Raw genomic sequence first — 27,234 nt, forward strand, 5'->3', positions numbered from 1 at the left:
ATCCCCCGATTTAACCCCAGCCTAATCACAGGACAATTTACATTGACCAATTAACCTACCAACCTGTACTTCTTTGCACTGTGGGAGGAAACCCACGTGGTCATAGGTACAATATACAAACTCCTTACAGTCAGTGGTGGGAATTGAACCCGGGTCACCTCTACCGTAAAGCGTTGTGCTAACCGCTACCCTATCATGCTGCCCCATCTCCTCTCCAATTAGATTCCTTCTTCTTCAGCCCTTTACCTTTTCCACCTATCACTTCCCTACTTATTTCCTTCCCCCACCCACCTGGCTTCAGCTGTTACCCTCCAGCTTGTCTTCCATCCTTTCCCTTCATTTTCTTACTCTGGCTTCTTCCCCCTTCCTTTCCAGTTCTGATGAAAGTTCTCAACCTGAAACAGCTACTGTTTATTCACCTCCATGGATACCTCCTGACCTGCTAAGTTCCTCCAACATTTTGTGTGCTTTACTCTGGATTTCCAGCATCTACAGAATCTCTTATATTTATTCTCCATTGTTATTGTTTTAGCTTATACTACATGTAGTCCTGAAAGAAAGACTGAAGCAGGATCTTTTTTATGTCCTCCACTCAGGAAATTTGCAGGACATCTCGCCTCCCCCAGATGAGGTCATGAAAATTGCATGGGTTGGAGTCAGTTACCAAACCGCAAGGAGTGTGTGTGGGAGCACAGGAAGGGAGGGGTGAGCGGTCCCACAGCAGAAGAGAGATGGGTATATCAGCAAAGACTCCAGCAAATTTCTATAGACGTACTGGGGAGAGCGTCCTGACTGGTTACATCACTGCCTCATCTGGAGACACCACTGCACAGGATTAGGTTGCAGACTCAGCCAACTCCATTATGGGCACTAGTTTCCTCACCATCAAGGACATCTTCAAAATGCAATGCCTCAAAAAAAAGCAGCATCCATTATGAAGGCCCCTCACCATCCAGGACATGGCCCCTTCTCATTATTACATTCAAGGAGAATGTAAAGGAGCCCGAAGACGCTAACCCAACATTTCCGGATCAGCTTCTTCCCCTCCACCATCAGATTTCTGAATGGACTGTAAACCCATTAACACTTACCTCACTCTTTTGCTCCTTTATTTGGCATCATTTATTTATTTATATGGTCTTTTATTAATCGATAGTATTTTTTGGTATTGCATATGTTGCTGCCACAAAACAACAAATTTCATAACACACACTCAGTGGCCAGTTTATTAGGCACACCTGTACCCCTGCTCGTTAATGCAAATATCTAATCAGCCAATCACGTGGCAGCAACTCAGTGCATAAAAGCATGCAGACATGGTCAAGAGGTTCAGTTGTTGTTCAGACCAAACATCAGAATGAGGAAGAAATGTGATCTAAGTGACTTTGTCTGTTGATGCCAGAGGGGGTGATTTGCATATCTCAGAGACTGCTGATCTCCTGGGATTTTCACACACAACATTCCCTAGAGTTTACAGAGAATGGTGCCTTAAACGAAAACATCCAGTGAGCATCAGTTCGATGGGCGAAAGTGCCTTGTTGATGAGAGAGGTCAGAGGAAAATGGCCAGTCTGGTTCAAGCTGACAGGTGACAGTTACTCTGAAAACGACGCATTACACCAGTGACGTGCAGAAGAGCATCTTTGAATGAACAACACATTGAACTTTGAAGTGGCAGAAGACCATGAACAGACATATAATGGCCACTTTATTGGATACTTTTTGGGAATGTGAGTGATAATGAACCTGATTCTGATACTAATTCTGAAAGAGGGGAAAGCACAATCATGACCCAGATCAATTCCAACATTGATGAAAATTCATTGAGAAAAGCTCAACAAGATCTAAAAATGAAATAGAGATCTTTAGTGACCAAAGGTTTATTCCAAGTTCATTATTTGGGAGTGTAGTCACTGGGGTATTATGGGAAATGCAGGAATCAGCTGATGCAAATTCTCTACTCTCAATGGTAGGGTACTAGGGAGTGAAATGGAATGGAGAGACCTCGGAGTATAAGTGCATAGTTCATTGAAAGCGGTGTCACTTGCAGGCAGAGTAGTGAGAAATGAATTTAGAATGCTGCCCTTCATCAGTCAGGGCACTGAGTACAAGATAGGATGTTATATTGCAGTTACATTAGTCTCGGGTGAATCTGCACTTGGAGTTCTGTGCTCAGTTTTTGTCATCCTGCCATAGAAAAATGTGGTTAAACTGGAAAGAGCACAGAGAAGGTTTATAGGGATGTTGCCAGGAGAAGAGAGCCTGAGGTATAGGGAGAGGTTGGCCAGGTTAGGTCCTTATTCCTTGGAACAGAGGAGAATGAGGAGTGACCTTATAGAAATGTTTAAAATGATGACAGGTATGGTTGAGAGGGGAAAGATTTAAAGGAGACATCAAGGGCAAGTTCTTTTTAACCAAAGGGTGGCTGGTATGTGGACAGGAGCTGCCAGAGGAAGTGGTAGAGATGGGTACAATTATAACATTTAAAAGGTTTGGACAGGTACATGGATAAGAAAGCTTTAGAGCAGGGGTTCCCAACCTGGGGCCCACAAACCCCTCAGTTAGTAGTAGGGGTCCATGGCATAAAAAAGATTGAGAACCCCTGCTTTAGAGGGTAATGGCCATTGCAGGCAAATGGGACTACAGTCATAGTGTCGTACTGCATGAAATCAGTCTCTTCAGCTCGACTCCTCCATGCTGACCAAGTTGCTAGTTCCATTTCCCCAGATCTGGCCCATATGCTTAGACTGGCTCCTGTGCTATATAATTCTGCTATAATATCCCATGGATAATACTGAGGGAGTGTTGTGCTTTCAAAGGCACTGTCTTTCAGAAGAGAGAGAGTGGTCCACCTGCCCTCCAAAGCCGATGCAATAGAACCTGTGGCACTAGTTTAATGAAAAACAGGAGGATCCCCTGTATCCTGTGCTCAAAATTCATCTGTCAGTCAATATAGTGGATTCTGGTTAATTGGACCATCTGTTAATCGGGACAGCCACTTTTTTGGTACAGTTTTTAGTTAGAAATTGTACAGCAACAGTCTCCTGTCCCAATTAAGCAGCATATTGTCCCAAATATATGAAGGGAATCCTGGCTAATTTCTAAGATTAACAAAAACTAATCAATAAAATACCCGGGATTCCCCCGATTTATTTGGGACACAATGCCGCTTAATTGGGACAAGAGACTGTTGCTGAACAGTTTCTAACTAGCATCAATCACAGGTATTTGTGTGGCTGTTAGACACTACACTGTACTTCAAGCGAACTGTTTTTAAACAGCATCACTTGCTTGTACTTGTCCATTTAGGCTAACGGACGATGATTCAAAAAGAAGTGATTTCTGAAAATTTTGTTTTTTTTTTAACTTTGGCTTTAAAAATTTTATACCCTTGCAAATATGTCACGAAAAGGTTTGACACTAGCCAAAAAAATTACGCTACTGGACCAAATGGAAAGCATCTGAACTTAAGCTAGTGACTACACAAAATGCCAAGAAATTTATTGTTGGATTACGCCATTTCTTCATGCAGGAAGGCAAGGAGGGCAATCCATTATCTGCACTTGGTGCCTGCACGGACTTTGTTCATTTACAGTCAATCATAGAACATGGCAGCGATGAATTCCTCCGTCGATATCTATCACGAACTAAAACACTATTTTATTGTACTGTCATAGTGTTGATAATGTTCTAACTTGTTCTGTATTTTATTTAAAGACATAATTTCTTACCCTGTTAAATGGTAATTTGTATTTTTTATACCTTTTTAACTGTTTCCATGAAATGTCAGCCAAATTGGGCAGCTGCTCAACTGGGCCAAAATGTACTGGCGTGTATAATTAACTAGAATCCACTGTATTCATTATCTCCATCATTAGGTGCTGTGTCAAATGACCTGGCCAATCATGGTGTATTTTCAAGACAGGTAACCCCAGCCATTCTCAATACTCTTCAGAGATTGTCTGTCTGGTGTCAGTGGTTGCATAACCAGGACTTGTGATGTGCACCAGCTGTTCATACGACCATCCACCACCTACTCCCCTGAATTCACGTGACCCTGATCGGTGGAGGGGGGGGGGTACTAAGCAGGTGCTACACCTTGCCCAAGGATGACCTGCAGACTAGTGGAGGGAAGGAGTGCCTTACACCTCCTTTGGTATTGTATCTCCACCCTGCCACCCCAAACAATTACCCAGACCAAAATTCAGAAGTAAAGCTAATATGCACCATGTTGTATGACGTGGGCAATCATGATCTTAACCATGATTGCTCTTGGCAAATTTTCCTTCAGAAGTGGTTTGCCATTGCCTTCTTCTGGGCAATATCTTTACAAGACGGGTGACCCCAGCCATTCTCAATACTCTTCAGAGATTATCTATCTGGCGTCAATGTTTGCATAACCAGGACTTGTGATATGCACCAGCTGCTCATATGACCATCCACTACCTGCTCCATTGGCTTCACATGACCCTGATCAGCAGAGGGGGAGAAGCTAGGCAGGTGCTACACCTTGCTCAAAGGTGACCTGTAGGCTAGCAGAGGGAAGGAGCACCTTACACATTCTTTGGTAGATACATATCTCCACCCTGCCACCCACTGGTTGGGACTTGTCTGAATTGATTATCTGGCCATGATCACAACAGAGTCTATGAGAGTCGCAGAGGCACAAGACAACACTGCATGTCACCTCACCCATGCCCCTCATGACTTTATAAATCCCTATAAGTTCACCTCTTCGGCTCCTTCACTCAATTGGAAACAGTCCCAGCCTAACCAGTCTCTCCTTATGACTCAAGCTCTCCAGTACCTGCAACAGGTCCTTTCAAGCTCATTTCCACAGCATTATTCAAATCCACAAGACTTTTCAATGCAAATTTATAGCCATTGGACAAGTACAAACATAATCCACCTCGTAGAAGGTGTCAGGAAGACTACTTCAAACCGGAAGCGGGAAGGCCAGTTCTACACTATCTTCTTCATTATTCACTCCTTGCGAGGTCATTCAAATTGGGTTTACTATTACCACATGTATTAAGCTACAGTGCAAAGCTTGTCTTGCATACTGTTCACAATGATGAATTCATTACATCAGTGCACTGAGGTAGTACAGGATAAAACAACAGTAGAGTAACGTGTTACAGTTACAGAGAAATTGCAGTGCAGGAAGACAATAAAGTGCAAGGCCATAACAAGTCATCAGTCACCAGTGCAATAGGATGGAATATGTACCTCTGTCTTGTAGCTATGGTCTGTCACTGGATGTTTCCTTCATTTCGTTCATGTCTTGTCAGACTTCATTTATTTCCTGCAAGTAAATAGAATGCTTTAAAATTTTAATAGATAAATTCCTTCAGCCTCAAATAGCATTGATTTAGGTGATGCAGCATTATTGCTTGTAGTTTGAACTCTCATTAGAGCAAGTCCAGAAAAGGTTCACAAGGATGACTACAGGAATGAAGGGGTTAACATATGAGGAGCGTTTGGCAGCTTTAGGCCCGTGCCCACTGGAATTTAGAAGAATGCGGGGGGGGTGGCGAGGGGGATCTCATTGAAACCTACCGAATGTTGAAGGGAATAGAAAAGGAGGATGTGGAGAGGATGTTTCCTGTGGTGCGGGTATCCAGAACTAGAGGGCATAGCCTCAAAATTGAGGGTTGACCATTTAGAAGAGAGGTAAGCAGGATTTTGTTTTTCACCGGAGAGTAGTGAATCTCTGCCACAGATTGCGGTGGAGGCCAAGTCCATGGGTATATTTAAGGCGGGAGTTGATCATTTCCTGATCGGTCAGGGCATCAAAGGATATGGCAAGAAGGCAGGTGTATGGGATTGAGTGGAATTTGGGATCAACCATGATGGAATAGCAGAGCAGACTTGATGGGCTGAATGCCCTAATTCTGCTCCCCTGTCTTATGGTCTAATCCAATTGAGAATTTGTGGCTGGATTTGAAAAGGGCTTTTCACTCATGATCCTCATGCAATCTGACAGAGCTTGAGCAGTCCTGTAAAGAAGAATGGCGATAAATTGCAGTGTCTCAATGTGCAAAGCTGACAGAGACCTACCCACACAGACTCATGGCTGTAATTACTGCCAAAAATGCATCTACTAAATACTGACTTGATTGGGGTCATACTTATGCAATCAATTATGTTGTGTTTTATATTTGTAATTAATTTAGATCACTTTGTAGAGATCTGTTTTCAATTTGACAAGAAAGAGTCTTTTTCTGTTGATCAGTGCCAAAAGGCCATATTAACTCCACTGTGATTCAATGTTGTGAAACAAGAAAACATGAAAACTTCCAAGGGGGTGAATACTTTTTATAGGCGCTGTATACAACACAGAAACAGGCCCTTTGGCACAACTGGTCCATGTTGACCAAGACTCCCCATCCAAGCTTATTCCATATCCCAAAATGCACCATTGACTTTGGTGCATTACTGTCTTCGGCCAACAGAGGTAGTACCCTGGACCTTAAGTTGGGAGGTTCAAATCATTGAGTTATAGAGCCATAGAGTAATACAGTAATATATCATGGAATCAGGCCCTTCAGCTCAACTTGTCCTCTGCTCTCTAAGAAAAGAATATTTCTACACACCTCATTTCTTCACAGGCTGTGACTTAATTCCTTGGAAGACTGAAGATTGAAGGGAAATTTGATGGAGGTATACAACATTATGAGGAGTAAAGAAAGGGTAAATGCAAACAGGCATTTCCACTCAGGTTGTGTGAGACTGGAACTAGAAGTCATAGTTTTAGGGTGAAATGTGAAATATTTAAGAGGAAGCTGAGGAAAAACTTCTTCTCTCATAGAGTGGTGTGAATGTGGAACAATCTGCCACTGGAAGTGGTGGTAAGTTCAACTGCAATATTTAAAAGAACATCGAATAAGTGCATGGATGTTAAGGGGTTGGAGGGCTATGGTCCAGGTGCAGGTAGATGGGATGAGGCAGAATATCAGGTTGGCATAGACTAAGTAGGCCAAAGGGCATGTTTCTGTGCTGTAGTACGCTAGACTCTATAACCTCTGTCCCCCTAATTTGCCACAATGTCCCCCTTGTTTTGGATTTCCCAGTTCGCCATTCTCAGTGTTGTGGTAGCCATTGGTGTCATCAGAACACTGACCTGGTTCAAGGGTGCAACTCACCCCAGTTCACCAACCTACACACTGCCTTGCTCCATCAAAAACACCAGGCATGCAAAGAGACTGGATGGGAAACCCCAAACCTACAAGACAACATACCTGTAGACTCTTTCTGTTGAGTCTACTTGTTTTCAGTGACCTTGAATCATAGCCAGACTTCCTTCATAGGACCACGCAGGATCAGAATTAAATTTATTATCAGTGACATGGGTAGTCAAATGTGTTATTTTGTGGCACAAAAATATTGCAATACATAAAAAATTGCTATAAGTTACAATAAGATATATTAAAATAAATAATTAGCACAAAAGAGAGCGAAATAGTGAAGTTCAAGTGTTTATGGACCATTCTGATGGTGACAGGAAGAGCTGGTTCTGAATCATTGAGTGTGTTTCTTCAGGCTCCTGTAAGTCCTCCCTGGTGGTAGCAATGAGAAGAGGGCACGTCCTGGATGGTGATGCCTCGATGGTGGGGCAGCTAGTGCCCATGATAAAGCTGGCATCCATGGACAACCCCATTTTGTATTTAAGAACAAAGCCGAAGGACCTTGGGGTCAACGTTCCTACTTCCATGAAAGTGGCTACACGCAGGTTGACAGGGTGGTAAAGAAGATGTATGGCATTCTTGCCTTTATTCATTGAGGCTTTGAGTTCAAATGCCAGGAAGTTATGATACAGCTTTGTAAAACTCTGGTTAGGCTGCATCTGGAGTACTACATTCATTTCTGGTTGCCTCTTTATAGGAAAGCTGTGGAAACTGTGGAGAAGATGCAGAAGAGATTTATAAGGATGCTGCCTGGATTACATGGCATGTTCTATAAGGAGAGCTTGGGCAAACTTGGGTTGTTTTTTTTATAGAGAAGCAGAGGCAAAAGAGAGATCTGATTGAGATTTATAAAATTATGAGTGACATAGATAGAGTAGACAGACAGTATCTATCACCAAGCATGCGCTCAAAGTTCAAAGGAGATGTGCAGGGGAAGTTTGCTTATTTACAGAGAGTGGCGGCTGCCAGGGGAGGTGGTGTAGGCAAATTTGACAGAGGCATTCAAGAGGCTCTTTGATAGATAAATAGAAGGATATGGTCATTGTGTAGGCAGAAGGGATTAGTTTTGTTGGGTATTTAATTACTAATTTAATTGTTTCAGCACAACATTGTGGGCCAAAGGGGCTGTCACTGGGTTGTATTGTTCTGTGTTCTAAGCAATAAACTCAATGGGCTGTGTGACTATCTGCTGACAACTATCTCCCAGTGGCACTTACATCTACTGTGACGAAGTACTTTGAGAGGTTGGTCGTGGCTAGAATCAACTCCGGCCTAAGCAAGAACTTTGTCCCACTGCAATTTGCCTATCGCCACAATAAGTCAACAGTGGATGCAATCTCACTGCGCTCTCACTCTGCTTTGGATCACCTGGCGAAAGTAATGCCAGTGTTAGCCTGCTGTTTATTGATTACAGCCAGCATTCCACACAATCATACCCTCAGTTCTAATCAACAAGCTCCAAACTCTGGGCCTCTGTACCTCCCTCTGAAACCGGATCTTTGACGTCCTCACCAGGAGACCACCGTCTGTGCGGATCGGAAATAACATATCCTCCTCGCTGACAATCAACACTAGCCCACTTCATGGATTTGTGCTTTTCCCACTGCTTTATTCTCTTGATACCCACGATTGTGTAGCGAGGCACAGCTAAAATGGCATCCATAAATGTACCGACAACACAACTATTGTTGGCAGAATTTCAAATGGTAACAAGGCAGCATCCAGGAGGGAGATAGATCAGTTGGTTGAGCGCTGCTGTAATAACAAGCTTGCACTCAGCGTCAATAAGACCAAGGAATTGACTGTGGACTTCAGGAAGGAGAAGTCAAGAGAACACACACACCAGTCCTCATTGAGGGATCAACATTGGAAATGGTAGCCGTTTCAAGTCCCTGGGGTCAACATTTCTGAGGATCTATCCTGGGCCCAACATATGGATGCAATTACAAAGATGTCATGACAGCAGCTATATTTCATGAGGAGTTTGAGGATATTTAGTATGTCACCAGACAGGTTAAGTAGCATCTATGAAGGCTAAGTGAAGGTTGAGGTCTGGCATCAGGATCAGATCTGCTCCAGATGCAGATCTCGATCCACCCCTTTCCCCTAGAAGATGCTGCTCAAATCACTGACCTCCTCTGGCAGTTTACATTTTGCTCTCGATTCCAGCATCTGTAATCTCTTCAAAGTTCAAAGTAAATTTATTATCAAAGTACATATACATCCCCATATACAACCTTGAGATTCATTTTCTTGTGGCCTATACAATCAATGAAAGGCCACGCCCAACAGGATGGACAAACAACAAATGTGCAAATGACAACAAACTGTGCAAATACAAAAAGAAAGTAAGAATAATAATAAATAAACAAGAAATAAATATTGAGAACATGAGATAAAAAGCCCTTGAAAATTACTCCATAGGTTTCGGGAACATTTCAGTGATGGGGGAATGAGGTTCATTGAAGTTATCCACACCGGATCAAGAGCCTATTGGCTGAGAGGTAATAACTGTTCCTGAACCTGGTCGCGTGGATCCTGAGGCTTCTTGTACCTTCTTGCATCACCATTTCTAGAATATAAACTTGACCTTAGCTGAAGTATAGAAAACAGACTGGTATTCTCTCCAATCAGGCTTATTAACTTATTGGGACTGGCTAAATTGGAACCTGTTCCAGTGTGAGGTTATTTTTTTCCAGATACTCTTTTGGGAAATGGATTCTACAGCCCGGCGTCCATTTTCCATCAAATGGAAACCTCAGGGCTGATTTCTGTGCCAGCGTTATAATCTTGCACTCAGTCATATGCGCACTTTATAAAGTTCCTTGAGGGTGCTTAGTAAGAAAAATAGGAGAAAGCATTTTCATTGGCAAGAGTCGCTAACGAGAGGACAAAGAATTACAATAATTGGCAAAGGATGTAGAACCGAGACAAAAAGAATTTTTTTTTTAAACGCAGCGAGCAGCAAGCTATGATCTAGAATGTGCTGTCTGAGAGGGTGACAGAGACAGATCCAGGAGGAAAAGAGAGACTAGAACATAGAACATTACTGCACAGTCCAGGCTCTACGGCCCATGAAGTTGTGCCCACCGTATAACCTATTCTAAAATCAATCTAACACTTCCCTTTCACCTCCATTTTCTATAGCCCTCCATTTTTCTATCATCCTTGTGCCTATCTAAGAGGCTCTTAAATGTCCCCAAAGTATCTGCCTCTACCACCATTACTGGCAGGACATTCCTTGCACCCACTTCGCTCTGTGTAAAATACTTACCTCTGCTATTCCACCCCCCCCCGAATACTTTCCTCTAATCACCTTAAAATTATGCCCCCTGGTATTAGCCATTTCCACCCAGGGAAAATGTCTCTGGCTATCTATTCGATCAATGCCTCTTATCATCTTGTACGCCTCTATCAAGTCGTCTCTAATCCTCCTTCATTCCAAAGAGAAAAGACCTATCTTGCTCAAATAATTTTCATAAGGCATGCTCTCCAGTCCAGGCAGCATCCTGGTAAATCTCCCCTGCACCCTCTCTTTTACATTCTTCCTATGTGGAGGGAACCAGAACTGAACTCAACATTCCAAGTGTGGTCTAATCAGGTGGAATATCTGCTAATAATTGGATAAACCTTTCAAAGGGAAGGATTTAGGGCTTTAAGATTTAAGGAAAGAAAAGGGTGTTCTACTAATTGGAGAGCCTTTTCAAAGAGCTAGAACAGCTATGATGGGCCGATTGCTTCTCCAAGTAGCTGTCAAGTGGAGACTGCAATGTTAAAAGGAACTTTATCCTCACAGGAAGGGCTGCTTGCCACAGAATCCTGTTTCTAAAGACAATTTGAGACTCGGCTCCTAACTGTGGGTCATGTAAGGATAAGGTTTCTGGCTGAGTTCCTGGACTCACAAGGGCCTCTTGTCAAGAATTTTGTGCATGGGCCAAAAAAGCAGAATAACATCTTGATGAAGCCTTTTCCAACGCGTGTTGTGTTAACAATTTTCCCCCCGTTCTGATTCCTTTCTCAACTCTAGATTATTACCTGGAATTTACTGTTGGCATGTTAGATGCACTTAAAAATTATCCCCCCCCACAACCCCCAATGTTACTTCACCAGTAGAATGAACTAACCGAACAAGGAAAAAGAATCTGTTAAAACTCTTTGGCTTGGTCAGGAACGCTCCCGCCCCTCAATCAGAAGAGCAAGAGTTTAAAGCCGTTCAAACCAGAGTGACTCTCATAGTGCCAGTATTGTTGTGGGATCAGTTATTTGATGCGTACATCACAAAGTTCAAAGTAGATTTATTATCAAAGTACTAAATGTCTCGAGATTCATTTTCTTGTAGGTATTTACAGGAAAACAAAGAAATACAATAGAATTTATGAAAAATGATACAGAAACAAAGACTGACAAAGCAAACAATGAGCAGAAGAAGGCAAAATATGCAAAAAAATTATCTATCTATCTATCTCACACTCCCTCTCCCGGAGGCCTAGAGGCCTGAGAGCTTGAGGGTTCCACGCAGTATTTTTGCTGTTCACAGTAGTGAGCTCTTCTTGACCGAGATCTCAGATGTTGTTCCCGGGATTTGTTGGAGCCACTCTCCCATTCACAGCCGCAAGTGCTCCTATCACCACCGGGATTACTTTGGCTTTAACCTTCCACATCCTTTCTATCTGCTCTTTCAAGCCCTGGTATTTCTCCAGCTTCTGGTATTCTTTTTTCCTCATGTAGCTGTCATTCGGGATTGGCACATCTATTACTATTGCCTTCTTTGTTCCTTGTCCAGTATTACTATGTCTGGTTGGTTGGCCAATACCTGCTTATCAGTCTGTATTTGGATGTCCCACAGGGCCTTAGCTCTGTCATTTCCCACTACCTTCTCGTATGTTTTCCATTTGGATTTGGGAGTGTCCAATCCACACTCAGCGTAGATATTCCTGTACACAATTCCTGCAACTTGGACGTGCCATTCTATGTATACTGACCCTGCTTGTATCTTGCATCCTGCTACTATGTGCTAGATGGGTTCAGTGGATTCCTTGCACAGTCTGCATCTTGAGTTTTGTCTGGTGTGATTGACCCCTGCTTCTATCGCTCTTGTGCTCAGCGCCTGTTCTCGTGTACAGCCACGAACAGAGCCTCTGCACTGTCCCTCAGCCCTGCCATTTCCAGCCATTGGTAGGACTTTCTTATGTCAGCCGCCTCTGAGATCTGACAATGGCACATCCCATGCAGTGGCTTGTCCTGCCGTGGCCTCTGGTCCTCTGGGTCTGCTTCACCCACTTCCATTTCTGTATCCCCTCCCTGCTGTCTGCGGTATTCTCCTAGCAGGATGGCCTTAGGGGCCATCTTCCTGACATACTCATGGATGATTTGCATTTCTTCCAGGACTGTAGCCTCTCTCACTTCCAAGTCCTGGTCCTCTTCCATTCTGGCGAGTGTACAGTTGCTCAATGTTGAACTTTGGATGGAATCCTCCACGTATTGTTAGTAGTTTCTGGGTCTTGATGTCAGTAGCTTCTGGTTCATTCTCTTTATCTACATATATATCCACACTGGTTCAGGACCCTGATGGCTATAAGGTAATAATTGTTCTTGAACCTGATGCTGTGGGACCTAAGGCTCCTTCACCTCCTTTCTGATGGTAGTAGCGAGAAGAGAGCATGGTGAGGGTCCTTGAAAATGGATGCTGCTTTTTTGTGCAGTGCCACTTGTAGATGTGCTCAGTAGTGAGGTTGGCTTTGCCTCTGATGGACTGGGCTGCATCCAGCATTTTTGTAGGCTTTTCCATTCTTGGGTTTGGTATTTCCAGCCCAAGAAACGATGCAACAAGTTAGGATGCTCTCTCTGTGCATCCACAGAAGTTCGGCAAAGTTTTAGATGACACACCAAATCTGTGCAAACTTCGAAGAAGTTTGAGTTGTGTTGTATGGGGTGACCATGGAGGGTGTAACACCTCTGATGAAGACGCTTGCCATGTCCAATCTGGGGTAACTCGCTCACCTTTGGTCCTCACCAGACATTCAGATCTCACCTATTGCTCCAAGTAGCTGTTTGCATACAGCAGCACCCTCGCCCCGGTACACCACTGTGACAGGCGGCTAAACCAGGTGAAGGGAGCCAGCGGGCCTCATACCCCGGTGAGATAGGGACGTGCCTGCCCTAGCATGTAAAGTTAGCTCCAGCGGACCGGGCGAATGAGATCAACAGTGAAACCAAATGAAAAGGACGGCAGTTTTGCAACACTTCATGAAGAATCAACGGCATGACAAGGTACAGAAGTAGTCATGGTCATCCACTGCAAACAAGAAAGACCACAGTTGTGACGAATACTGCTTCCACTGGACCTAGACTTCTAGGAAAGACTGGAACTGTCCCAGAGCAATAACTTTAAGTAATCATGCACTGATTTTTCTGTCATCGTTGGATACGATGGACAACCACCAATCATATGACAAGGTACAGTTAACACAGAACGAGATCCACACAGGTACAGACTCTTCGACCTGCAGTGTGTGTGCCAACCATAATGCTGAGATAAACTTATCCCGTGGTCTATATTTCTCCGTTCCCTGCCTGTGCATGCATCTGTCTAAATAACCCCCCAGCACTGATATCGTATCTGCTTGCACCATTACCCCCTGGCAGCACATTTATATTTTTCTTGCGAATGTTTTCAACCTATGCCTGTGAATTGCTACACCTGTACCTACGTGTACTTGTGCATATTACAATAAACTCCACTGACTTTGAAACTCTTACATCCTCCCTGTAAATGTGGTGACCAAGATTGTACACAATCCTCCAAACTTGGCAGAACTGAAGTGCAATGCCTTCAGTTCATTCTTGTTAATATTTGTTATTATGAATAAAGTTTATTTTGGTAACAAAATGCGTTGTAGCTCAGATCATCCAGCTATTATCATGCTGCTTTGTCTGGTTGTCTGCTGAGTAACAATATGGCTGTCAACATGTAAACATGACAGCTTTACAAAACTCTAATTAGGCCACATCTGGAGTATTGCACTCAGTTCTGGTCACCCCTTTGTCAAGGTTTTGGAAAGGGTGCAGAAGAGGTTTACCAGGATGCTGTCTGGATTAGAGGGCATGTGCTATTATGGGAGGATGGCAAACTTGGCTTGTTTTACACCATAAGACCATAAGATATAGGAGCAGAATTAGACCGTTTGGCCCATCAAGTCTGCTACGCCATTTCATCATGGCTGATCCAACTTTCCTCTCAGTCCCAATCTCCTGCCTTGCCCCTACCTCCGCCCTCATTTTTCCCTTAATGCCCTGACCAAGCAAGAATCTATCAACCTCTGCCTTAAATACACATTAAGACTTGGCCTCCACAGCTGCATGCGGCAACAAATTCCACAGATTCACCACTCTCTGGCTAAAGAAGTACCTTCTGATCTCTGTTTTAAAAGAATGCCTCTTTATTCTGAGGTTGTGTCCTCTGCTTCTGGAGTCTCCCACCATAGAAAACATCCTATCCACATCCACTCTATCAAGATCTTTCAACATTCGGTACGTTTCCATGAATTCTTCTGAATTCTAGTGAGTACAGGCCCAGAACCATCAAACACTCTTCGTATGGCAAGCCGTTCAATTCTGGAATCATTTTCAGGAACCTCCTTTGAATCCTGTCCAGTGCTTGCACATCCTTTCTAAGATAAGGGGTCCCAAACTGCTCCCTGGAGTGAACTGTTTTCTCTGAGTCAGACAGTATCTTTTTCTGCAAGGTAATCATGTCTAATACCAGGGGGGGCATTTAAGGAGAGAGGGGGTAATTTCAAAGGAGTTGTGAGGGAAAAATGTTTTTACACAGAGAGTGGGGGTGTCTGGAATGCACTGCCTGGGTTGGTGGTAGAGGCAAATATATTAGAGACTTCAAAGAGATGTTTAGATAGCCACATGAATGTGAGGATAACAGAAGGATATGGATATTGTGTAGGCAGAAGGGATTAGTTTACTTGGCCATCTGATTACCAAATTAATTGGTTTGACACAACATTGTGGGCCAAAGTGCCTTTCCTGTGCTGTACGGTTGCACGTCCTGCAGAAACCATGCAGTTGGCTGTAACCTGGAGCTATGAAAACCTCAGAAAGATATGCACTTTCTCCGTTAACTGCTCTTTATTTAATCTTTTCCACCGGGTTGAGGATTGTGAAGGCTAGAACACTGGGAGTACCTCAAGAGGAAGGAGATGTGCTGTAGGAAGTTCAGGGAACCAAGGGTTCTGGGGAAACAGCACAGAAGAGAACAGGAGGCTTGGAGCACATCTACAATGATTATGTTGGCTGGTGGGGCAGACTGGAGGGACCAAGTGGCCTATTACTGCTCTTACATTCTTTCTTTTCTTTTCAAATCTTTTTATTATTATTATTATCCAAAATAACATGAGTACATCAAAGTAAGCAACAGTTACAATGTCTCAAGAAAGCAAAACATTATTTTAAAGGCTGAAAATTTTTTGGTGATAGTAAAAAAAACCCTACTAAGCAATGCTCTTACATTCTTATGTTCTTACTCTAAGTCTTCAGGATAAGAAGAGCAATCTTGTGCCGAGAGCTGTTTAACTGATGGTCCCTGGATGGGCACCTCATAGTACAGGATCCTCACTGTGCCAGTTAATTTATGCAGGTGTCCTGGAAGTGTTGGCAGCAACAAAGGATTAAAAATGCTACGCTATGTTGGCGCTGGAATGGGTGGTGACATTTGCAGGCTGTGCAACCCCCCGCACCCCCACCCCAGCACATGGTTAGGTTGCATTGGTTGTTAGTGCAAATGATGCAGTTCACTTTTTCTGTGAAACCAACTCTTTTTTGCACTACAATAAAGGCAACAGCACGAACCAGTTCCTAGTCATCATCACCCTCATCTGTCTGACAGAACTGGTCCTCACACCCAATAGTTTCTCTTTTGCCATATGTTCCAAGCCTTCACTGCTAATGCTCCCCAATTCTTTCCGAGCTACATTTATTCATTTAGAGATACCGCGAGGAACAGGCCCTTCTAGCCTAAAGAGACTCACTGCTCCACTACCCACTTACTTAATCCAAGTCTAATCACAGGACAGTTTACAATGACCAATAAACCTTCTAAACAGTATTTCTTCGGACTGTGGTGGAAACCAGGGCACCCAGGGGAAACCCACGCATTCACAGGGAGGAATACAATCTCCTTACAGAGGACGCCTGATTAGTCAGAGTGTAAAAGGTTACAGGGAGAAGGCGGGAGAATGGGATTGAGAGGGGATCAGCCATGATGAAATGGTGAGCAGACTCACTAGGCCGAATTACCTAATTTTCCTCCTATGTCTCATAGTCTTAAGACTCTTGGGTGCCACGGTGGCTTAGCGGTTAGAACAAGGCTATTATGCTTGGGGCGTTAGTTAGGAGAATTGACATCCTCCACGTGGGTTTCTTTCAGGGGATCCAATTTCCTCCCACAGCCCAAAGATGTGCCAAAAGACATAAATTAATTGGTCATTGTAAATTGCCCTGTAATTAGACTAGGTTTAAATAGGTGGGTTTCTGTGCAGCTCAGTGGGTCAACGCATCCTGTTTCACACGGTATCGCTAAATAAATAAATAAATAAACAGACAGACAGATAGATAGGTAGATAGATAAATAAGACTTGTATTGTGGATGGAACTGGGCAGCTCAAATATGTTTCACAGCTCCAGTGACCCGATCTTTGTCCCCGTCTGTTTGATAGAAGCCAGAGTCTTTTAGACTTTCAGATCTGTACAGTCCAGAAACAGGCCCTACAGCCCATCATGCCAATCCTATCCTTTTTGCTCATTTATACTAATCCTATTTGCCTGCACCATGACTATCTCATGAAAGATCCCCACTCATCCTGCTCATGGATTCCACCAGGGAGGAGGCTACATAGCATCCATGAGGCACTCACCAGACTCAAAAACATTGCTTTCATAGAATCATAAAAAGTGCAGTACAGAAACAAGCCCTTTAGTCCACTTAGTCCATGCCGAACCATTTAAATTGCCTACACCCATCGACCTTCACTGGGACCACACCCCTCACATCCATGCACCTATCCAAACTTCTCTTAACATATAGCATTTGAACTTGCATCCACCACTTGCTCTGGCCGCTCTTTCCACCACCACCCCCGAGTAAAGAAATTTCCCCTCATGTTCCCCTTAAACTTTTCACCTTTCACCATTAACCCATGATCTCTAGTTGTAGTACCACCCAACCTCAGTGGAAGAAGCCTGTTTTCGTTTACCCTGTCCATACCCCTCATAATTTTGTATACCTCCATAAAGTCTCTTCTTAATCTTCTACATTCCAAGGAATAAAGTTCTAACCTGTTCAACCTTTCCTTATAACTCAGGTCCTCCAGATCCGGCAACAGCCTTGTAAATTTTCTCTGTACTATTTCAATGTTAGTTACATCTTTCCTGTAGGTAGTGACCAGAACTGCACACAATTCTCCAAATTAGGCCCCACCAATGTCTTATACAAATTCAACATAATATCCCATTTCCTGTACTTAATATGTGATTTATGAAGGCCAATGTGCCAAAAGCTTTCTGTACAACCCTATCTAGTGCCCTACCGTTCACTCTGTAAGACCTGCTCTGGGTGGTTCTATTGATGGACCTTGCACTTGTCTGTATTAAATTCCAACTCAAACAAGAGAAAATCTGCAGAAGCTGGAAATCCAAGTCACACACACAATATGCTAGAGGAACTCAGCAGGCCAGGCAACATCTATGGAAAAGAGTAAACAGTTGACGTTTTGGGCCAAGACCCTTCATCAGGATTGGAGAAAATTATGTGTGTGTTGCTTAAATTCTTTCTGCCATTTTTCCAGCTGATCCAAATCCTACTGCAAGCTCTGATAGTCTTCCTCCCTGTCCATTACACCCCCAGTTTTGGTATCATCTGCAAGATCTCCCTAAGCATTAAGGCTGATGAACAGGTGCACCCCACACCCCTCCACATCCCCAGTCACCACTACTTTATCATTTCCTGCCAGTCACCTTATGTACAGAGACTCCTGTGTCCAGCATCACTTTATGGACATACAATCAATGTATGTATATATGCTGTCTTATGTATTTATATTTATTGTGTGATGTTTATTATTATTATTGTATTCTTTATCTTATTGTGTTTAGTTAGCTGCATTGGAGCCGGGGTAACAACTATTTCATTCTCCTTTAACGTGTACTGGAAATGGCATTAAACAACCTTGAATCTTGAATCCCTTTATGCCTTCGACTATTTTAACTGCCTAAATGCCTCTTAAATGAGGTAATTGTGGCTAATTCCACCACCTCCTCTGGCAGAATATTCTAAATATCAACTGCTCTTGTGTAAAACTCCTCTCAAATCCCCTTTAATACTCTTTTCTCTCATCTACATCCTCTTGTTTTTGAAACTCCTACCGTAGAAAATGATTCTGACCAGCTATTCTATATGTATCTCTCATTATCTTAAAAACTTCTATCAGGTCACTGGTCAGCCACCTACCCTCCAGGGAAGACAGCCCCAGCCTATTCAAATCACAAGAGATTCTGCAGGTGCCGGAAACTTTGAAAAGAACCCAGCAAATCGGGCAACATCTGTGGATGGAAATAAATATTCAACGTTTCGGGTCGAGATTCTTCATCAGGGACCCCAGCTTATCCAAACCCACCACCCCAATAAATGAAGTATAGGCAGCATCCTAACGAATCTCCTCTACACTCCCCCCTGCACAAATCACATCATATGTGTTAACCAGGCCTGCAGACAGTACTCTATGTGAAGTCTAACCAGTGTTTTGCAATGATGCAGCATAACATCCCAACTGCGGGGGGGATCTCATTGGAACCGACTGAATGTGGAGAGGATGTTTCCTGTGGTGGGGGTATCCAGAACTAGAGGGCACAGCCTCAAAATTGAGGAGTGGCCTTTTGGAAGAGAGGTAAGGAGGTTTTTAGCCAGAGAGTAGTGAATCTGTGGAATGCTCTGCCATAGACCGTGGTGGAGGCCAAGTCCATGGGTATACTTAAGGCAGAAGTTGATTGTTCCTGATCGGTCAGGACATCAAAAGATAGGGTGAGAAGGCAGGTATATGGGGTTGAGTGGGACCTGAGATCAGCCATGATAGAATGGTGGGGCAAACTCGATGGGCTGAATGGCCTAATTCTGTTCCTATGTCTTATTGTCTAATGGTCTAACTCGCCTAACCTCTGAAGGCAAGAATGCCATATGACCATTTCAACACTCTATTTGCCTGTGTTGCTATTTTCAGGGAATTATCGACCTGGAATGTATGGCAACACTCCCAGTCAGCTTGCGTGTCTTGGTATTAATACAAATGATGCACTCATCTGTATGTTTCAATATACAGTACTGTGTCAAATTCTTAGACATATATATATAGCTAGGGTGCCTAAGACCTTTACACAGTACTGTATTTGTCAACGTGGAGCAAAGAGCGAGTTTGTAAATCTGGCAGGAGCAAAGGTTGTTGTGAGTAGGGAGGGCGGAGGGTGTGAGACCAATGGCTGAGAAAGAGTGCCAGGGACGGCGGTCGGCGCGGGTGCAAACACACACACCCCTGAGACACCAGACAAGGTGATTTGATTCCAAACAATTGGTTTATTAATCATTGCAGAAAGTTTCTCAGGTGCTTCTTGCTCCCCCCCCTCTCCCTTCCCCTTTTCCTAATTATGATTCCCCTCTCCCAGCCCCCTTCCCACTCTCAGTCCACAACAGAGGCCCATAACAAAATCAGGTTTATCATCTCTCACATATGTCACGAAATATGTTTTTTTTGTGGCAGCAGTACAGTGCAATGGATATAATTAAATCACTGCTGTGCAAAAGTTTTAGGCACCCTAGCTATACATATATATATATATATATATATATATGTGTGTGTGTGTGTGTGTGTGTGTGTGTGTGTGTGTGTGTGTGTGTGTGTGCCGAAGACTTTTGCACTGTACTGAATATGTGACAAATAAATCTGAATCTGAATATGAACCCAAATCTAAAACCCTTGAATCTAACTAGCTTGCAATTTGGAACCCTTAAATCTGTCTGTTCATCAACATTCCTTAATACCCAGCAATTTACTGTATTGGTCTTACTCCTGCTTGGCTGCCCAGCTATGGGGAAACTTGTCAGAAGCATTGAAGGAATAGAAGGATGTAATGTTGAAGTGGGGATGAAGAAGGGTGGGAGAGGAGGCCCATGTGAGGCACAAACCACTTGGTCTGAGTATTCTTCTTGGTACTGTCGATTCACTGGCATCTGCTGCAATGCAGACACATTAATTGCAGACAATTAAGGAAAGATTGAATAGGTCGGGACTTTATTCCTTGGAAGGTAGAAGATCTGAGAGGAGATTTGATAGCGGTATACAAAATTATCAGGAATATTGATAAATGTGAGCAGGTTTTTTCCACTGAGGGTGGGTGAGACTACAACTAGAGGTCATGGGTTAAAAGTGAAAGATGAAAGTTTAAGGGGAACATGAGGGTCATGAGAGTGTGGAATGAACTGCCATCACAAGTGGTGCATGCGAAATTGATTTCAACATTTAAGTTAAGATATGGAGGAAGATGGCAACGGTGCAGGTTGTTGGGAGTAGGCAGTTTAAATGGTTTGGCATGCATCAGATGGGCCAAAAGGGCTGTTTCTGTGTTCTACTTTCTTATAACTCTATGACTTGAGTATGAAAGAGGCTGACCTGAAGCACTAACCTAGTAGAAAGTCAACAGCTCTCACCAAGGACACATTCCCTACCAGACAACCAGCCTGTCTTACTGGGCCCGGTTGAGAGAATCTCAGTGATGCTCAAGAAAACTTTTGCTTCATCTATCGAACATGGATGTGCATACTATACTCCCTCCAACTCTCCTTTTTCTCTTTTGTCTGGTTAAAGGTCACCTCCCTGACACAGGATGTATTTCAAAGCCTTTACCTTCAATGCCCCTGTCCCAGCCTAAATTGAAATCATTCAGTGCAGAATGTAAGACATTTGGGACAGACTGAGGTGACTCACCAAGAGGAGAGTTGGAGAAATTCAACACCATCACTCAAATCCATGACCTCTCCTGCAGGGAGAACATAGACAGCAGGTGCAGGGGAGATCACCACTTCCCTTCATGACCCACACTGTCCTCGCCTGGAAATATTTTATTGGTTTGAGGGGGATTTGATGTTCGATGCTATACTTTAAATGGGTTGATTCCATGGTCCTTCTTTGTTCGTGACTGTCTATGATGAAGACCAGTTTTGGAGTTGTATACTGCTTACATACTTTGTTGATAAATGTAGTTAGAATATGTGGTTCTTCATTATCAATACAGTATGCCCAGATCCTGGAACCCACTGCCCAGTGGAAACACCTTGCCATGTTAGCATCCATTTCAAGAGAACTAGAATATAAGAGCACGAATATAATGCTGAGGCTTTATAGGTACATTGGTCAGACTGCATTTGCAGTATTGTGAGAGGATTGAGCACCTTAACTGAGAAAAGATGTGCTGGCATTGGAGAGGGTCCAGAGGAAGTTCACAAGAATGATCCCAGGAATGAAAGGGTTAACTAACGAGGAGCATTTGATGGCTCTCTGATGTACTTGCTGGAGATTAGAAGAAAGTGGGGGGTGGGGGGGAGGGGGAAACTCATTAAAACCTATTGGACATTGAAAGGTCTGGATAGAGTGAATGTAGGGAGGATGTCTCCTATAGAGAGGGCATCGTGGACCAGAAGACACAGCCTCAGATTAGAGGTTCATCCATTTAGATTAGATTCCCCCTTCCCTAGCCCTTTATTTCCTTCTCCAATTGACATCCCAGCTCTTTACTTCAACCCTCCTGTCCCTGTTTCACCTGTCACCTACTACCTTGTAGTTCTTCCTCCCCTCCCCCCACTTTCTTACTCTGACTTCTCATTTTTTTTCCCTCAAGTCCTGATGAAGGCTTTCAGCCCAAAACATTGACAGTTTACACTTTTCCATAGAGATGAGGAGGAATTAGTTTAGCTAGAGGGAGATAAACCTGTGGAATTTATTGCTAAGGACGGCTGTGGAGGTCAAGTCATTGGGTATATTTAAAGTGGAGGTTTATAGGTTTGTAAGTAGTCTGGGTGTCAAAGGTTATGTGGTTGAGAGGGATAATAAATCAGCAATGATAGAATGGCAGAACAGACTCGATGGGCTGAATGGCCCGATTCTGCTCCTAAGTCTTATTGTTATTCAACAGTATAACTGCCTCAGCTCACTACCACCCTCCCACAACTACCCTCAACTCAGGGAACGAAGCTCTTTGGAAGTGGTTTCAAGCACCTGTGGGATCAGGCATCAGTTGCTCTCAACCTTTACCCATATGGAGTGTGAGGACGTCATCTACTGTCACCATGGAACTCAGATCAGCTGTGAATTAGAATCAGGTCATCATCACTGATATCTGTCATGAAATATGTTGTTTTGTGGCAGCAGTACAGTGCAATACGTAAAAGTTACTAAATGTCGCGATAAGAATATATACACTTGTAAATATATAGTGGAAAAAGGAAGCGGGATAGTGAGGTAGTGTTCATGGGTTCATGGTAAAGAGGAAGAAACATACATACACATTGAGTGTGTATCTATCTTCAGGCTCCTTTACCTGGTAGCAATGAGAAGCGGGCATGCCCTGGCTGGTGAGGGTCCTTAGGGATGAATGCTGTTTAGAGATAGATGCTTCTGCTAAACCTCTCCATACTGATCAAGTTGCCCTCCCAAGCTAGTTCCATTTTCTCTGACATTTGGTTTGGCCCAGATCCTTCTAAACCTTTTCTATCCAATGTACCTGTCCAACTGTATTGTAAGTGTTGTTATTGCATTGCCTCAGCCACTTCCTCTGGCAGCTCGTTCCATATAATCGAACCAACTACCATCTGTGTAAAATAGTCACTCAAGTTCCGATTAAATCTTTCCTCTCTCAAATATATGCCCTCTAGTTCTTGATTTCCCAACCCCTGGGGAAAAAGTCTGTGTACATTTCCCTACCAATGTCCCTCATGATTTTACACACCTATTTCACTACGTTGAGTGGCAGCATGGAGGTACATCTCTACTAAGGGAGGTGCAAGGTGCTCCTTCCCTTCGCTAGCCTGTATGTCACCCTTGGGCAAGGTGTAGAACCTGCATAGTCCCCCAATCAGGGTTACATTACACCATGGGAGCAGGAGGTAGATGGTCATATGAGCCATTGGCACAAATCACAAGTCCTAGTAATGCGACCACTGACACCAGGCAGACAATCTCTGAAGAGTATTGATAACGGCTGGGGTCACCCATCTTGTAAAGACACTGCCCAGAAGGCGGCAATGGCAAACCCCTTCTGAAGGAAATTTTGCCATGATCATAATCAACATCATGATCGCCCACCTCATATGACACGGCACATAATGATGAATATGACGATGATCTCATTCCGATTTTTGTACACTACACTTCCTCTGTATCTTTTACACTTTATTCCACATTCTTTCATTGTTTTACCTTGTTCCACCTCAATGCACTGTGTAAAGATTTGATCTGCACGAACAATATACAAAACAAGCTCTACTCTGGAACACTATACAGTACAAGCATCATCAATAAACCAACTCCAATTCCTATATAAGGTTACTCCTCAGTTTCCTGTGAACACTGAACTGATTCTACACCTATAAACTCACCTTCAAGCACTCTAAACCTTGTTCTCAATATTATTTATTATTTATTTATTAGTTACTATTATTATTTGTGGGGGTTTTTTTTGCATTGTGGCACAGGTAAGAGTATACAAAGAGTATCTTTTCCCAAGGGTAGAAATGTCTCATGCCATAGGGCATAGGGTAATTTCAAAGGAGATGTGAGGGGTACTTTTTTTACGCAGAGAGTGGGGGGTGACTGCAATGCATTGCCTGGGTTGGTGGCAGAGGCTTTAGGAACTTTCAATAGTTCAATGGTTCCATTAAATATCAGAGAAAGTATACAACAGACAACCTGAAATTCTTACTCTTCGCAGACATCCATGAAACAGAAGAGAAAAGGATGAAAGACAGGAAAAACACAAGAACCCCAAAGCACCCCTCCCCACTCGCACGTACAGGCAGCAGCAAGGCATCACTCCTTCCCCCATTTATTCCAGCAAAAGTGTGAGCCTCCCCATCACCCACCGTGCAAGCAACAACAAAGGTCCCAAAAAGGCCATGATTTAGCGTCCATCAAAAACCACTGTTCACCCGACAGCTCGACATGCTGCAGGCCATCTCTCTCACTAACAAGGGAGAGCGGGTATCACTCCTGCTGCAGTGAGAAGGGAGACCAACAGCACATTGTTTTCGATGTTACAGTCTGCGATGTCACTTTTATTTTGAGATCCCCAGTCGAGAATCGGCGGCAACCTCTCTTTTAAGAGATATTTAGACAGATACATGAATGTAAGGAAACTGAAAGGATATGGACATGGTGTAGGCAGAAGCAATTAGTTTATTTCAGCAGTTGAATACTAATTTAATTGGTCTGGCACAACATTGTGGGCCGAAGTGCCTGTTCCTGTATTCCCTATGTTCTTTCTGCACAATGGTTATTTTTCCGACTTCCTGCGTCATTTTTCATTGATCCTTTTGTGTTTCTTTGCATCTACTGTGAGGGTCCGCAAGAAAATGAATCCCAGGGTAGTAGATGGTGATATATACATATTTTGATAATAAATTTGCTTTGAACTTGGTGTTCCAAGCCCGTCTAACCTCAGGGAGAGGTTTAGATGGAACTATTGGAATAGCTACAAGCCACCTTCCCAGAGGTGAACACAGAAAGCCACAACTGAGGAAAAAGGAAGTGCAGGAAAGGGTGAAGAAAATCAAATTCCAGACGTACACTGCTTTGACTAGACACGGAGCTGGGGCCTTATGTACCATGGGCCTTGCACAGTCAAATTCCTAAACGAAGCTGCACAGAAAATATTTATCTTTTAAAAAGCAAAAGATTTATGATTCCCTCCATTGAAACATTTGTAAAGAGCAGCCTTCTCACAGCACAGAGGGTCAGTGCAAGCGAATAATATTGAGTGTAAGACAAGCAAAGGCTTCATGGCATTGCTGGGACTGCTGCTCTGGAAGTTGTCTTTGGAAAGGTGCCATGTTTGGTTGCTGGGGCCTCACGGCTGTTTCTCCATGCCCACTCCACCCCCCCCCCCCCAGGCCTGATTGCAAATGTGACCTTACACCGCAAACACATCCAGAGGGGACAGGGGTAATGTGCCAGACCCAGTCCCATTGACGTCCCCTCCTGCTCCTCCGCAGGCTTAGAGACCAACGTTTGGGGTGGGCAAGTAAACCGCTGGGACTGGGGTGACATGAGCACATGTGAAGTGCGGCAGTCTCTTGATTAACAATGCGCCAGCCCCCCTTCCCCACTGCCTCTCCCCAGATTGGGCAACCACGCACATGCTCTGCCAGCCATCACTCCGCGCTCCACCCGCCAACTCCCCACCCTACTCTGTGCCCCTCCCCCCCCGCACCCTCCCCCCACCACAATCTCCGAAAAATCTTGTCTACGCACAATGTTCCTTCGGCAACCACACAAGCTGGCCAGTCATTCCATACAGAACGGACAGAGGGTAAAATCTGCTTTCAAGCGAAGTTCGCATGATTCAGACGGAAATGGATGGAAAAATCTAGTCAGTTTTGGGCCGCAAAAGAATGAAAGAAAAGCTAGGGACGAGGTGCCATTATCTGGCTTCGGATCGGGAATAGACGTAACATCCATAAGCTTACCTCACTGTAGATGTCTGGAAGATAACAGTCATGGACAGACTTTCAAACTGTGGGTACGCAGCCATCGACACACGCTGGCTCATCCCCATTCGCCGCTCTCTCCTCAGGGTGCCATAGCCACAGACTGCAGCGGTCACTGTTAACATGCGTTGAGGTGCCAATTAGCAAAGGGTAGGGTGGAATGATTTGGAAATGAAAACAAAATAGATAAGGTGCCGCCAAGAACCAAAATGAAACTGAAGATGCCCAGATCAGAGCAGCAGGCTGCAGTCAGTCTTTGTAAAACTTGTGAAACACAGGGCGAGGGAAAAGAGCGGCAATCTCCAATTGAGTTTTTGTTCCTTTATTTGAAAGAGCGCGAGAGAGAGAGAGAGAGTGGAAAGGGGGGGAGTAAAGAAAGACGGGGGTGAAGGGAGAAGTGAAGAGAGGGAGAGAGAGAGAAAGAGAGAGAGAGGGAGAGAGAGAGAGAGGGAGGGGGAGACGGAAGGGAGAGAGAAAGGAAAAAGAAAGAGAGAACGCAAGAGAACGAGAGAGAGAAAGAGAGACGGAATGAGAGAGAAAGAGAGAGGAGAGAGAGAGAGAGAAAGAGAGAGAGAGAGAGAGAGAGAGAGAGAGAGAGAGAGAGAGAAGGGTGCGGTCAGACCTTGGCTATCCTCTTGCTTGCTCTCCCCCTTCTCCTCCCTCACTCTCCTCCCCACCCTACGGATAAAATGAAGGGGGAGGGGTCCTGGGCTACATTACCACCTAAGCACTCGCAGATCCTGGGAAGGGAGCCAAGACAGTGACTTTCTCCAACTCAGCTGCCAATCTATCGCTCGCCTGCAGAGACAGGCCAAACAGCGGCAAGTGCTCCCCGTGGAGAGCTTGGCTGGAACGCCAGCCCCTTGCCCTCAGTCCCCTCCCACCTTGGCCCTTCCCTCATCAGCCTCTTGTCCATCACCTCCCATGTCCACTAGTCTCCTTATTCCCACCCTCCCCTTACCAGCTCTGCAACCTTCAATCCTCAGTTCCCTCACTATTCAGATATTTACACCTCAGACCCTCACTCCTGCCCCTATTGATAATCCGGGCGTTTGCCCCTCTTCCTCTGAATCCACAATCCCTGATCATTCACTAAGCCAGCTCCATCACGGACTCTGGCTTCCACTGCATCGAGGGCATCTTCTAATGATGATGCCTCAAAAAAAGGTGGCATGCATCATTAAGGACTCCTGTCATCCAAAACATGCCCGCTTCTCATTGATCATCAAGGAGGAGG

The 27,234-nt window shown here is 44.0% G+C and overlaps 1 long non-coding RNA gene across 13 annotated transcripts in view; it reads right to left on the reverse strand.

Moving 5' to 3' along the window:
• The window catches only part of LOC134347806 (uncharacterized), a 293,384-nt gene that overhangs the window by 88,153 nt on the left and 177,997 nt on the right, over window positions 1-27,234 (reverse strand). For 11 of the 13 annotated variants that reach the window (XR_010018266.1, XR_010018260.1, XR_010018264.1 and 8 more), the window contains 2 exons: window positions 25,977-26,112; window positions 5,229-5,304 (listed from right to left, as the gene is read on the reverse strand). This is a non-coding gene — a long non-coding RNA (uncharacterized LOC134347806). Of the gene's footprint in view, window positions 1-5,228; window positions 5,305-25,976; window positions 26,113-26,619; window positions 26,637-27,234 lie in introns of those variants that run through there. The other 2 variants (XR_010018269.1, XR_010018270.1) reach the window with 2 other exon arrangements.

Source organism: Mobula hypostoma, chromosome 6 (assembly GCF_963921235.1).
Source record: "Mobula hypostoma chromosome 6, sMobHyp1.1, whole genome shotgun sequence".
Taxonomy (NCBI): Eukaryota; Metazoa; Chordata; class Chondrichthyes; order Myliobatiformes; family Myliobatidae; genus Mobula; species Mobula hypostoma.